The sequence below is a fragment of the Dendrobates tinctorius genome, unplaced genomic scaffold (genome assembly GCF_039654945.1).
Source record: "Dendrobates tinctorius isolate UK_male_01 unplaced genomic scaffold, ASM3965494v1 ptg000003l, whole genome shotgun sequence".
Classification (NCBI taxonomy): domain Eukaryota; kingdom Metazoa; phylum Chordata; class Amphibia; order Anura; family Dendrobatidae; genus Dendrobates; species Dendrobates tinctorius.
The window spans coordinates 32,119,604-32,133,176 of NW_027361671.1; the positions used below are offsets into that span (position 1 = coordinate 32,119,604).

The following is a 13,573-nucleotide window of genomic DNA, read 5'->3' on the forward strand; positions in this document are numbered from 1 at the left end:
CAATTGATGTGTGCAATGATATGTGCTTTGCTGCAGCCATTCACAAGGAGCAGATTGGATTACATCCCCGAGCCTGCTTCCTCCCCTCTGGCAGTGAATGGTTAAGTTAAGGGTTGCTCCAGAGAGGTTAGGAATCGCACACTGGAGTTTTTTGAAACCTGCGGGGTCCACATATGTGATTTGACCTTTTGCATAACGTCCTAATATTTGTGGCTTGTGACTAATTTGAACAGTTTGTACGGGCCCCGGACGGCTGAGAGGCGCTTTTGTTCAAGATCATTACCTTGAATAATTCCGGCAGCGATTAGCCGGGGAAAGGTTGAGGCGGGCTAATCTAAATCTGATCGACAAAGCCTGATTATCTATTAAATGTTTACATCTGGATTTCTATCGGCGAGTTATTATGTAACCACATTGGTCGCGCGGAGATTAGTCATTTGTGGCCACCGGTCCTGTAGACGGCACCATTATCGGATAGTGTGACGTCAGTCCGGACCGCCGGATAATATCTGTTATTATTATTGTACTTGTGTTACTTCTGTGATAGAACTTTTCAAGTGGGTTTCCCAAGTTCCTAGCAAACTTGAGATCAATTAATGGAATCCGTATTAAATCCCGGTCGTTCCAGCGTTCCTGCTCCCGTCACATGGCGGCACCGGTAACTCGCTGTCTACCATTTGTGGCCATCGCAGCCGATCACTAGCCCCAGTGGTGCACTAGGAGAAATGAAAGATTTCATGGCGCTCTTAGAAATTAATAGCCTGTCAGGGTAATGGACGGGCCGGGTCCTCCAGTAACGGAGACTCTTTGTAGTCGCTCTTCTTCTTGGGATAATGGAGGGTTTCTCGTAAGTAGGACTTTAACTTTGAATTGGTTAATTTGAAAATTAGTTTTTCAGTCCGACTTTCCCTATGAATTAGAAGGCTTGTAATAGGCTGCTTACATGTACCACTTCTTCAAACCAACAATCTGTAGCCGGAAAAATCCGGACATTATATCAGTTCATTCATATAATTGGCCAAATACGCAGCTTTTAGGGAAAGCCCACGCCTTACTCAAACATCGGTTGTATATTGTACTAATACTCTTCCATAATCTGTTTTGAGAGAATTGAATGAAAGGGGTTTTCTTTGCCACAGTAGAGATCAGATCCCATTATTTAGCATCCTTTAATGACCAGTGAGAACTGCCTACCTTTATTGTTTACCAAGCACAGCGCCATACTTTTAGTAGTGGCTGTGGCTGGTACTACAGCTCAGTGTTATTGAATTATATAGGACTGAGCTGCAGCACCAGGCATAGCCGCTACCAAAAATACAGAGCGACGCCTAGTGTCAAAGTAGGCTCCACTGAACCTACAGTCACCTGATGAATGGGGGGTATCAGGAGTGGAACACGCTCCATTTTTAAATTGATTCCCTCTCCTAAGGCTAGGTGCAGATGACCGTAAATTCTCATAAGCGAGAGAATCAGGTTGATAGAGCTAATCACACTCTGATTAGAGTTTGATCATAGCGCGATAAGATTTTTTTTGGATGGGTAAAAGATGGAGAAAAATATTTCTCTATCTTCTCCATTCTGTCAGTGCGCGTAAATTGGACCGCGCTCGGATGTCATCCAAGTGCAGTCCGCTCGTTTACACTCCCTCATTGATTTTTATGGCCGAGTGCGGTTCCAATATCGGATCAAACTCTGGACTGTTGCAGTTTTTTTTTTTTTCATGGACCGGCTCTGTACCAAGAAAAAAATCGGACATGTGCACGGCCCCACAGAATAGCAATTAGTCAAAACAACGGATAGCTCTCGTCCAATTATTACCGTCATTTGCTCAAGCCCTTAGAATAGGCCATCAGTCCTGGAGATGCCAGTACAATGAAAAGAATCTCAATATTTCTGTATCACAAATTCAGGATCATGTCAATGCTAAATTCCTGGCATCGTATATGAATGTTTTTTTTATTTTTTTTATAAGCAATAATAATAATATTAAAAATAAATCTACGTAAAAGAAGAAAAGAGACGCATCATACATCAGGAGCAATTCTTCTGTGAGCAGCCGCTTCCTTTTGCTTTGGATTCTAGTTTTGCATTATTTATTGCTAACTTCCTTTGCATTGCGGACCACAGCAGAAATATCCTTGTGTTCCTGATGCCCCGGCAGTGACTGTCTGCGGCGTCCTATCCATCATTGTGTAATACTTCATGAACGAGCTTTGATGGGAAACTCTTAATACAATACATCTATAGTTTGCAGGCAAAGTCCCTTCAAATAGTGACTCCCTGCAGAGACTCTGGCCAGTTAAGAGATGCATGAAGTCTGCTGAAAGGTGGGTTTTTTTTCACATTTGATGAGTTTTACAAGAAAGTTTTTTTTTTTTTTTTTTTTTTTTTTTTGTTGTTGTTGCAGATCTAATAATAATAAACTGAGCCACAATGACCCACTGCATGTCCAGTGATGCATCTCCGCCGCTGCCCCTAGTCATTGTCAACAAGGCTGCAGTGACTGGTGACATCACAAATTCAGCACGTGACCGCTGCAGCCAATCACTGCTCAGTGATGATGCCAAGGAACAATTCGGTATATGTTCCACATGTGCTAAAAATGCACTAAAAATGCATAGTGTAATACATTTTAAAGGGCAGCTTGACAGCTGATCTATGTGTTGCCCAATCCATGGGCAGCGTGTATCTGACCGTGGTCGTGTGATCGCAGCCCGGTATGTTGGGTACTGAAACGCTAAGGTGTTTCTGAGTAAAGCATAGTTTAATGGCTGTTTTCCCCACCCGCTCCAACGTGAGTGACAGGTCTCTTCCTATTCATGCACCCAGGAAGAGACCTGTCATTCAAAGTGGAAGGTTTCTGAGTTACACATATACAGTATGGCTGAAATCATGTAGCCAGCGTCTGACACATGTTGTCCGTGTATCGTGCCGCATGAATCAACCCCAACCAAAGCAGAAAAATATACGTTCTTACAACATGTCAATGCAATTTAATCAAATACCGTTCTTGGCGTTTTTCAAGAGATAAAACTACAAGTTAAAACATATCCTAAATTAGGCATCAATTTATTCACGCATGAGCAATGCATACAGTCATGGCCGAAAGTGTTGGCACTGTTGAAATTGTTCCAGAAAACGAAGTGTTTCTAACAGAAAATTATTGTAATTACTCTTGTTTTGTTATTCAAGTGTTTATTTCCTTTGTGTGTATTGGAACAACAGAGGAAAAAATGGCAAATTAGACATAATTTCACATCAAACCTCCAAAATGGGCCAGACAAAATTGTTGGCACTATCCACTTAATATTTGGTTGCACGTCCTTTGGAATAAATAACTGCAATCAATCGCTTTCTGTATCCATTTAGAAGCTTCTTACACCTCTCAACTGGAATTTTGGACCACTCTTCTCTTGTAAACTCCTCCAGGTCTCTCATATTTAATGGCGCCTTCTCCCAAGAGCAATTTTAAGATCTCTCCTCAATGGGATTTAGATCCGGACTCATTGCTGTCACTTCAGAACTCTCCAGCACTTTGTTTCCATCCATTTCTGGGTGCTTCATGAGGTATGTTTGGGGTCATTGTTCTGCTGGTCGACCCATGACCTAGGATGCAAACCCAGCTTTCTGACAGTGGGCAGTACATTGCCACCCAAAATCCTTTGGGACGCTTCACATTTCATTGTCTTGTGCACAGTCAAGGCACCCAGTGCCAGAGGGAGCAAAACGCCCACAAAACATCTTTGAACTTCCACCATATTTGAATGTACTGTAGGTACTGTGTCCTTTTCTTTGTAGGGCTCATCCCTTTTTCTGTAAACAATAGAATGATGTGCTTTACCAAAAAGCTCTATCCTGGTCTCATCTGTCCACGAGACACTTTTTCAGAAGGGTATTGACTTGCTCAAATACAGCTTTCTTATGTCCCTATGTCAGCAGTGGGTCCTCCAGGGTCTCCGTGTTTCATTTCATTGAAATGTCGACAGATAGTTTGTGCTGACACTGATGCACCCAGAGCCTGCAGGACAGCTTGAATTTCTTTCGGAACTGCTTATCCACCTTCCAGTTTACCCCGCGCTGCAAACTTTTGTCAATTTTTCTCTGCCGTCGACGTCCAGGGAGATTAGCTACAGTGCCATGGTGTTGTAAAGTTTTTGATTATGTTGCGCATCGTAGACAAAGGAACATCAAGATCTCGGGGGATGGACTTGTAATCTTGAGACTGTTGATATTTTTCAACAATTTTGTTTCTCAAGTCCTCTGACAGTTCTCTTCTCCATTACTCTCCATGCTTAGTGTGGCACACACAGAATGCAAAGATTGAGTCAACTTCTTCCCTTTTTATCTAGTCTCATATTGCTTACACCTGTTACTTGCCACATGTGAGTTTGAGTGAGCATCACATACTTGAAACAAGGTTATTTACTCACAATTTTCTAAATATGTCAACAATTTTGTCCGACCTTTTTGGTGGTTTTGTGTGAAATTATGTCCAATTTGCCTTTTTTTTCTCTATTTTTTTGTGATGTTCCAATGCACACAAAGGAAATAAACGTGTATGGCAAAACATTTAATTGCAATAATTTTCTGGGATAAATACTTCATTTTCTGTAACAAATTAAATGGTACCAACACTTTCAGCCATAAAATTCCTGCAATTTATCAAGATAAATTTGTAGCGGTTCCGAGTTACACGATGTTCTCTTTTCTATCCATGTCTAAAATTAATTTCAGAATTCTGCAGTTTTCCTGTTACCATAAAGCAGCTTATTGTGGGAACTCAAGTGGCTGTCGTGCAGAGCGGAGTGGTTAAGTCACATGGCAGCTATATAAATCCTGGTTTGTTTCTAATGGCCATACCAATTTTTATTTAAAGCTATCTATGTGAATGGAGAAAACTACACAATATTGTTTTTTTTCAAGAGCTGGCAAAGATATATAACTGTTAAATCTAAACAATAAAAATGTGTATTGTGCATTAAACCTTTTTTCTTAGTCATTAACAAGGCATGTGTAAAATTATTGAATCTGATACACCACAAATCAGTATTAAAGGGTTACTCCGATCTTCGTAAATGAGTATTGCTGGATAGTGCCTGTAAATATAAGCAATTTAACAATTTGCCATTTTTGAGATATTAACACTTTTAATATCTCGCAGCAGCCGTGGTCAGTCTCTTAGGCCGGGGTCACACGTGCGAGAAACCCGCACGAGTCTCACGTCTTAATACCCGGCACTGCCGCCAGCACTCGGGACCGGAGTGTGCGGCTGCATGTATTTCTGTGCAGCTGAGCGCTCCGGTCCCGAGTACCGGTGGCAGTGCCGGGTATTGCTGTGTGAGACTCGTGCGAGTTTCTCATAAGTGTGACCCTCGACTTAATGTTAATATCTCAAAGAATGGCTGTAAATTGTAAAAGTGTTTGTCCATTTATGAGGATGGAAATAACCCTTTAAAGGGAATCTGTCGGCAGATTTCACACCCAAAATTATTTAGATGCACACGTAGCTCTTTCAAAGACAAGTCCAGCAATACCTTTACAACGCCAGTCTCTTCGTCTGTTCCTGAAAAATCAGCATTTGCACTAACATGCAAATGGCTGTTTGTAGATCTTATGCCTCTGTCACTCCAGCTCTATTTTCCACCCTGCACCATCTCTTCTTGATTGACTGAGCCTCTGTGCTGGGTGATCTCAGGCAAAGGAGCCGTCAGTCAAGCTAAAGGAGGTGGCCCTGGGCTGGAATAGAGCTGGAGTGACAGAGGATGAAGATCTACAAATATCCATTCCAAATCAATGCAAATGGCGATTTTCTCTGTAACAGAGTAACAGACTGGCCATGGGAAGGTATTGCCGGACTTGTCTTTAAAAGAGTCATGCGCATATAAATAGTTTTGGGGCGAGGGTGAAATCCTACTGATAAATTCCCTTTAACCAATCTCCCCCTATCCTGTTCACAGTACAGTGAGTCGGGTAACGATCTGAGCACTCGTGTGTCCATTACATAACTAGGACGGATTGTTTTTGCCACTGGAATAAATTTTAATACCGGGAAGCAGAGATCACGAAAGCCGACGATTCGTACAGAAAATGTGCTAGACAATGGCGGAACTTTCTATCTTACAACGAATAACCTTTAATTTGAAGAAACCGCAGTACCTTTTTAAAAAAGTAAATGACACAAAGCCCCTTCCGGGCATACAGAGATAAAATAATAGAATTACTGGCCTGCTCTCGGCCATTTAAAAGCTCTTTGTGTTAGGTAATGCGTGGTGTTTATTTCACATTTACCACGTTGTCACTCACAAAATGCCCAACAAACAAACCATTAATCTCATCTCCTACGACCAAAATGCACATTTAAAAGCAGGATTCCATTAGTAAGTGAAATCTATCCCAGGAATCTTGAGAAAATCTGATCTGCTGTATGAAGAGAACAGTAATGTTTGCCACATCCAGATAAGATTTAATCACCTTTCTGCCTCCTGCAAATGGGAAGCGGAGTCATTCGTTTTCATAACACAAAGGGTGACAGAATTTGCTTTGCTAAGTGCACAGCTGTCGGCACGTGGTGTCATGGCACGGAATTGCTTGCCTTGCTAAAGGGCCTCTGTGGTTTGTTGTTCTCTTTTCCTATGAATTAAAGGACAGTCCATGAAAAATTTGTTTGGAGAACCATTTTCTCTTCCAACAGAAGAAGGGCCCCAAAAGTGATCTCGCCAAGCTTTTGCCATTTAAGAGCAGCATAATATAGAGTGTGAGACCTTGATTCCAGCAATGTGTAACTTATTGGGCTGCTTGCTGTAGTTTTGATAAAATTAGTGTTATCAGCAGAAGATTACCACTAGAGGACTAGTAAACCTGATGACAGGTAGTCTAACCACGCCCCCCACCCCTGATTGGTAGATTTGTAAACAGAAACTGCCAATCAGTGGTGTGGGCGGGGATATTCAGGACTCGGCATTCAGAGCACTGCAAGATCTGCAGAAGATAAAACAGTGATTTTATCAAAATTACAGCAAGCAGCCCAGTAAGTGATACTCTGCTGGAATCAGGATCTCTATCCCTACAGTATACTTATCATGTTGCTCTCGGAGTAGTGAAAACCTGGTGACAGATTTCCTTTATCAATAGTTAAATGAGAAAATGATCTGAACGCAAAGCTGTAATGATCATATATAACAGAAATTGCATGATGGGAAATATCTTAATATGCTCCCAATAGGTGACTCTGGCAATAATGGACCCATATCCAGTTAATGGAGTTGATTCCCCTGCTCTCCCTTTGTCCCTGCATTGCTTCTGCTTTAGATCATGGTGACTATATTGAGTATGGCTTTGATATTCTATCACATGTGCATCTTTACATGTCATAGTTTTCTCATTGCTCTTCTGCATTTAGGACAGTAAAGTGAAGCAATTTTGCAAATAAGCTTAAACGGATAGGTGGGCGCCTCACGAATCAAAAGCCGGCAGCTCTGTGGATGGAGCGGACACGTGCTGCATTCAAAGCGCTGCCGGTTACGGACTGTGTGGACGTAGACGGCAGACTACACTTGTTGTTTATCTCCTGTAACCATAGAGATACATAGACCTGCATAGGAGCTGTAGACATAAAACGGCAGCATTTTTTTGAATCCATACTATTATTATTTTGAACGTGCACTGGAGCGATAAAAAATGTTTTTTGTTTTTTTTTTCTGTTACTGTTGCATTGGTCATTACTGTGTCATTGACTGAGCAAAACCATAACATCTATTTAATTGACAGAATGACCCTGCACGGGGAACACCATCACTTTATCTGTCTACGCTAGAAATAACACTCGTTGCTATTCCTGTAAATGTCCTTGTATATAAATGGGCCGTATTGTAGATTGTCTCAATTATAAATAATTGGGCTGCTGTAATTGTGATATAATTGTAAGGTGTGAGTCCAGCCTATGCCGCATGTACCGCAAAGTGTAGATGTCTGCTGATTTGGTAGCGATGAGGGTAAAATAAAAAAGCCCAAACTGGAGCTGACAATCAATGCAGAGCATTACCTCCGTGTAATCTTACCCCAATGCCAGGTACAGGCTTCGGATTTCCACAAAGCAATGCCTGCATTTCCTGAATGGAGCGCCGGCTGCTTACTCGTACACTTCATGGCTGATCTTGGCCGGCTCCCCAAGCTTCTTTTACTAAGCGTTGCACTGGCATTCTGTCAAGTGGTTTTTTTTTTTCCCTCTCCTATTAGGCACCCTGTCTAACCAAAGTGTGTGCTGTCATTATAAATTTATGAATAATGGATATTTCTGGGTGTAGGCAGTACAGGATGTTCAAAAAGCAATGAGGTTAAAGCTATTTGCAAGGCTCAGTAGGGTCTTAATATCAAATTAGTTCCAATACGCCTAGCTTTGGTGAACAGTCATAGCCTTTTTAGAGTATACATTTTAACTTCAAAAATAAAAATAAATGAAAAGTATACATCAAAACAGAAACCGGATGCACTGGGTTATGCCGAGTGCAGGACCTGAGGGGCAATTAACGTATTTATTTCCATTTATTGAGTGTTCAGATTTATTAGTAATTTACTGAAAGAAGCACTCCCAACAGATGTATTTGTAATGAAGATTTAGTAATGTACCGTATTCACTGATCGCCGGCTTTACCAGTTTCCAGCGCTACTCCTGTCCTCTTCTTCTGGATCACATGACCACTATTCCGACTAGCCGGATCGCTCTGCTCTGTGTGTGAGCCGGAAGTCTCTATTACACTGTACACCCTTGGAGCCGCGCTCTGACACTCTCTATTCATTGTAAGAGACATACGGGCTCGCAAAGTACGCAATCGACCCGGCACACTTACACGACATATACATTTCCACAGGTTTAGATAATAAAAGATGTAGTGGAAGCGCTCCTTTAAATTAACAAATTAGGAGGTTTTTCCTCATTTTCATTTTTTATGCTAAATAATTTATCAAGATATAGACGTCATATGCCCTGCTCTGTGTAGCAGATATGCTCACTTGCTATGAGTGCTGACCGCCGGGTGGCGCTCGTAGCAATCCGGCAATGACAACCACAGGGGTCGTCATACCAACACATTGGCGACCCGTGGTCATGTGTCACGAGCGGCGATGGGCGAGATTAGTGACGTGTTTCCGGCGCGAGCATGTTAAATGCCGCTGTCAGACAGCGGCTTTTAACATGTTAACAGCCGCGGGTGGAATTGTTGCTGAGCGGCGCTATGAGAGCCGGACCACCTAAAAGAATCGGACGGCCCATCACTACCGGGTGAGTCTGTGGCAGACTTGTACTTATACACATCAGCCAATACTGAGAGGGCAGAGCTGTAAGGGGCTGGAGAAAGCAGCAGATTGGCCAATGATGAGACAGGGGGTGTGTCTCAGACTCCTTGCAGACACTTGGCAAAGAAGAAATTGGAGTAACCATAAATTACCAGTGAAATTAGAACAAGAATATTTATTAAAAAAAATTAAAAATAATTATCAAACAGTGTACCAAAATGTCAAAATAAGGACGATTAACAGACAGTGATCCACCAGAACAATCCAGAATATCAAGCAGTATAACATATATACTAAAGCTATACACTCAGTCACCATATGTAATGAAGACCCACCGGACATAGAATGAAACAAGAGACTGGTTTATAGGTTGTAATGCTTACCCATAGTAAAGGAGGAAGAGAGGAGACATGTTGGGCCTCTGCGAGCCCAATCCCGACACGTGTTTCGCGGGCAGCTTGCTCAAGAGAAGGTGTCCCTGCAGACACTGTAGCTAAACTGTAGTCAGTGATCATAGCTCTGCCATTAAAGAGCCAAGTTAAGCAGACACCATCTTTGAGCTCCTGGCTGGATAGTTAGTGAAACTCTGATAGTTGATATGTTAGGATTGGTTGAATTACCCATTGTTTCTGTACTTTTAGCTGACAAATTTCAAATGTTAAAAGATTTTTAAAATTTTGTTGATTATGTATGTAAATCTAGAAATACTTTGATAATCTGTAAACATGGTCCCCATGCCAAAAATAAGACTTCACATATCATACTTTGTTTCCTAATTTAAACCTTTTACAGAGGTTTTCCAGTACTCAGACAAAACCTTCTGAATCCCTGTGTTTCCTTCAGAAAAATAATACTCATCCCTGGTGCTGGTGTCATTCAAGCAGTGTCAGCATTCGCTGTCCCAAGGTTCGCTTGACATTATGTCATGCAATCCCTGCGATCAATCAGCTTCACTCTACTCTTCTTCAGACAAATCAAGATGTTCGAAGGAAGTGAGAGAACAGCCGCAGCTCTTATTTCTTTCGTATGTCAATTTCACCTGTAGAATGATAGAGTGAAGCTGGTGCTGATTGGCCACAGGGATCGCGTGACATAACAGGAGAGCAAATGCCGATACTGCTGGAATGGCGGCAGCATCGGAGGTGAGTATAAGTGTTAATATTTTACTGGTGGAAACATGGGGATTCAGAAGGGGTTGTCTGAGTAGTGAACAAATAATTATCCAAAGCTGACTGACATTTTTTACTAATCTGGAATCGGGTGTTATGTTTGTTACATAGCAGACAGATAGCGGCAGTGTGGGGCCTTTATACTCTGGATTACTATGCACTGCCAGGACTAGAATTGTAGAATACAAATGGCTCAATTTTACTTCTGAAAAATCTTCCTGTAAATATTCATTGCTTGGACAATGTGGAATTTGATTTGTGGTATTTTTTTTTTTACATCTCGTATTTGTGCACACTCTGAATGTGACAAGAACTAAGCCGTGCTTTTTAGTCCAGGATCCTCTGTAGCCGCAGTGTTCTGCTTTCCCATCGGTGCAATTTTCCGGGGGAGGAATGCCCTTATTTATTCAGTGGAGGCCTGCTCTGTGGCCGAGCTGTTTGTTTGGATTTTTTGTGACCTTTGAAGAAGTGACAAGCTACAAGTGTATCTTCTCTGGTTGTGGCGTGCGCTGTTTTTCTTCGAAGACGTCTTGTGAGAAGCAGAGCAGGCTTGAAATTCGATTTGCTCCTTGCAGGAGAACTAGATTGTTCTGTCTGTGAGAAGTGTAGCTAGGATTTTCGTTTGCGTAGACTGAAATCTGATATTCATTTTTTTTTTTTCTTCCTCCGTATGTACATGGATTGGAATACTAGCTTACCACCTGTGTTTTCCTGGCAAGGTTTCCCAGGCTGTAAAGTAACATCAGGGTGGTCAAACCTAATAGCCACAAAGAATGTATGATTAGTAGCATTCTTCTCTTGCCATGATTAGTCTGGGTTTTTTCTGTTGTACCACACTGATTTACAGATATCATCATTCAGGCTCATAAAATGTCTCCGTAGATATAAACTTGCCTTTGCATGGAGGTTGTAATAATTTATCTGATATTTCGCGACGTAAGAATCATACTGGTCATTAATGCAATATGTGGTTGGAAATTCATGCATCCACTTTAGCTACTAATGTTTTTGTGTTGTAAGAAAATCCTGTATGAGCAGAAGCAATTGTGAATAGGGGTGTCTGTAATGTAGCCATGCTGACCCTCAGTCGGAGAGGGAAATCGGTATGGCCTTCTTGTCCATAAATGACCTTAGACATTTGACAGATTTTCTTTGAATGATGATATTTCTGAAAGGGGGTTTTCCAGCCTAAGAAGAAAAGTCGGTGTGACTGCCGACTGCCAAATTGTGGCAGTGTGCGATGCCCACTCTGACGATCCCACGGTATTCCCTGTGCGAATAGGCGGTCATGTGTTGGCAAAGATGCCATTTGCAAAGTTGCCATCACTTGCCGATGAGGTGCTCTTTTGAGAGAAGTCAAGGAGAATCTAGTCAGCACATGAAGGTAACGATGCAGATTCACATGATCATGTGATCACCACCTTCTCGAGTACTGTGACAGCATACACCATCCATACTGCCTGGATTCAGCAGTCTGTAGTCAAGCAGAATGACTGCAAGACTTTTCTTCTCAGCCTTGAAAACCCTTTTAAAGGGAATCTTGTACAACAATCTAAGGCTGGTTTCACACTTGCGTTTTTTTTTGCGCTACGTTTTTGCGCGTGCGTTTTTTTTCTCCTATACTTAACATGGGTGCACATTGTCATGCGTTTGTACGCGTTTGTATGCACATGTGTTTTTTTGTAGTGTGCGCCCGGGCGCACAAAATGCATCCTGTTGCATTTTTTGTGCGTCCGACCTGTCTCAAAAAAACGTATTCACGAAATTCACCCAAAAACCCATTAAAGTCTATGGGAGCGCTGATGTACGCATGGTCATGCGCAAAAAAACATGCGTTTTTTTTTTTTTTTTTACAAAAATCGTGCGCAAAAAACAAGAAAACGCATAAAAAGTGCATGATGCGTTTTTTATGCGTGTTTGCACTGCACACGCAGCGCAAAAAAACGCAAGTGTGAAAGTAGCCTAAGCCCACAATTTTTGGGAGGTTATTTTGCTGTCTGAAAAATAACATTATCCACGCCTTTACTTATGCGACCTAGTGCTCCCTGACTGAAAAGTCTTTGTTTATATGTAAATGAAGTTGAAGTGCTCTGGGAGTGTCAAAGCACTTCTCTAGCACCTCCCTTCCCAGCTGTATTCCCCACCCAGCCCCACCTTCATCTTGACTGAGGGGCTGAATAGTTCTGACAATTCATTCCTCTCTACTCCCTGAAGCACGTTCTCACTTGTCTCTTGCATTTATTTTCAATGGTACGAATGACTAAGGGCACTGTCGGACAATGGCCTAAATTTTGTGGAACAAGGGATGGAGCTTGTTGAAATCCCAACCTAGATGTTTACTAAGTGAAATTGAAAGATTTGCAACTTAGGTATCTAATGGGAATTAAAAGAAAAGACTACGAGCTATAAAAATAGCAGTATACACTAGTAGCATTGCTTTTATTCATATAGCCCTGGGTCTTTTCTTTTGGTACATATTTTTGTTGTGCAAGCATGTACTACCTACAGATTATATGTGAGCTGTGCTTGTTGATTTGCTACATATTTATTGTATATTGACACAATTGTAATGGCTGGAACCAATCAGCAGTTGCAACCAATCAACAGTTTCACTAAAAAAAAAACCCTGCACGTTTTACCCCAACGTCAAGTTGGCCAACACCTTCAACAGTTGTAGAAAAAGACGATCAACTGTCAACTATTTCTCCCAACCTAAACAAACGCATACTCACTAGGTTTTGAATAGGTAACGGGGAGAAAACTAATTGGGCATGTGGACATAGGACATGACCGATCCTTTTTTTTTTTTCATACAACATTGACTGAATGAACCTCAGCTAAACACCAGATATGCTTCACATGGTTTATTGGTTTTAGAAGTGAACAGAACAATCAGTATTAGATTGTTCTGTGCTCATAGACTGAGACTGTCAATGTTCTCGACAGCACAAGTCCCATTTAAACATGTTGATGGGCTGCTGAGAAAGATGATCTTTTGTGAGAACCAAAAGATCATTTCACCCAACAGACTAACATTTTGCTCGTTTGTCAGGTTTATACTACCCAACTATCGGGAAGCGAGTATTCACATTAGGGTTAGACTAATAATGCAC

General features: G+C 41.6%; 1 protein-coding gene across 6 annotated transcripts in view; it reads left to right on the forward strand.

Annotated features, from left to right (window-relative positions):
• The window catches only part of RGMB (repulsive guidance molecule BMP co-receptor b), a 76,530-nt gene that overhangs the window by 31,507 nt on the left and 31,450 nt on the right, over positions 1 to 13,573 (forward strand). The window contains exon 2 of one of the 6 annotated variants that reach the window (XM_073544559.1): positions 2,248 to 2,327. The exons of the other annotated variants lie outside the window; for them this stretch is intronic. The gene's annotated coding sequence lies outside the window, so the exon portion shown is untranslated. The remainder of the gene's footprint in view (positions 1 to 2,247; positions 2,328 to 13,573) is intronic. 6 annotated transcript variants of the gene reach the window in all.